Source organism: Orycteropus afer, unplaced genomic scaffold, assembly GCF_000298275.1.
Source record: "Orycteropus afer afer isolate SDZICR_OR568_19922 unplaced genomic scaffold, OryAfe1.0 scaffold00246, whole genome shotgun sequence".
Taxonomy (NCBI): Eukaryota; Metazoa; Chordata; class Mammalia; order Tubulidentata; family Orycteropodidae; genus Orycteropus; species Orycteropus afer.
In genome coordinates, this window is record NW_006921833.1 from 211,159 (window position 1) to 212,500 (window position 1,342).

Consider the following 1,342-nt stretch of genomic DNA (forward strand, 5'->3'; position numbering starts at 1 on the left):
TCCTACTTCCATAGTGATACTGCCTCGGAAACCCAAGGAGGGGTCGCTATGAGTCGGGGCCGACTCGACGGCACATAACAACAACAACAACATATGATAGCAAACCTGTATCATCTTCTTCAGATTTTTATTGTTCTCCTTTTGATACATAAGTCTATCTTGCTAATTTTCTCTAGTAGGAACCAAAAACTTTCTATAAACCACTAAGTTACCAGGCAATCTGAGCTACTCACCATTAACTGGTATTGGCTGAGCAACAAGTCATAAAATCAGGTATTTAAAGAAGGAATCCACCATCAAATTAAAGGAATTCTTATGATATCAGGCTTGAGTGAGATATGAAGGCACAGGTAAATTTTATGAGGAAATGGCTTAAATAACAATGCCCCTTACTCCTACTATATTGCCTCTCTCTCAATCTGAACCCTTAAGGCCTAGGATTTTCTTATGACCACCTGACAGAGGAAGCAAGAAAAATAGGACATACTTACAGATACCAAAATACACAAACCCACTGCCATCAAGTCAATTCTGACTCATAGCATCCCCCTTTGGGTTTGTGAGGTGGTATATCTTTATGGAAGCGGATTGTCCATCTTTCTTCCACAGAGTGGCTAGTGGGTTTGAACCACCAACTTTCTAGTTATCAGTCAAATACCTTAGGCACTACACCACTAGAACTCTTTTATTTACAGATGGTTCTGTAGAATTCACTGGAACTATCCCAAAGGAGACTACTATAACACCTACAACCCCATCTTATTACTCCAGGATGTGCCTGAATAGAGTGCTGAATGAAAATCTTCCCTTAGGCAGGACTTGGGGTAACTTATCTGTAGCATTTTTGTGATTTGTTTTTATTTGGATTCCACCCCTTCCCCTCCCCCCCAAAAAAAGAGAAATGATCAGAAGTAGAATCTCCTTTGAGGTATAGGCCATGGCTAAGGGTCAGAATCTTAGAAGGAACGTATTTGGAAAATTGGTGACAAGAAAGACTGGGAAATAAAAATTTGGATAGACTTCTCTGAATGAATATGAAGTGGCAAGATACTTTTTGTCCCATACGTGAACTCTCACAAAAGAATAACTTCAGCAGAATAAGATCTTCACAATCAGATGAACAAGATCTGCTGTGTGGATATCTGTCAGACTCCAGCTACCTCTGTCCTTATGAAACATACTTCTAAATAAAATGGAGATAATGGCAGGGATGAATGTTATACATGGGTTCAACAACATGAACTTTGACTCTCCTAGTCTGTTTGACCTGCCTAACCTATCAGTAGAAGAGACTAATAGCCCCCAACATGATACCATTCCCCAAGAGCATTAACCAGCCTCC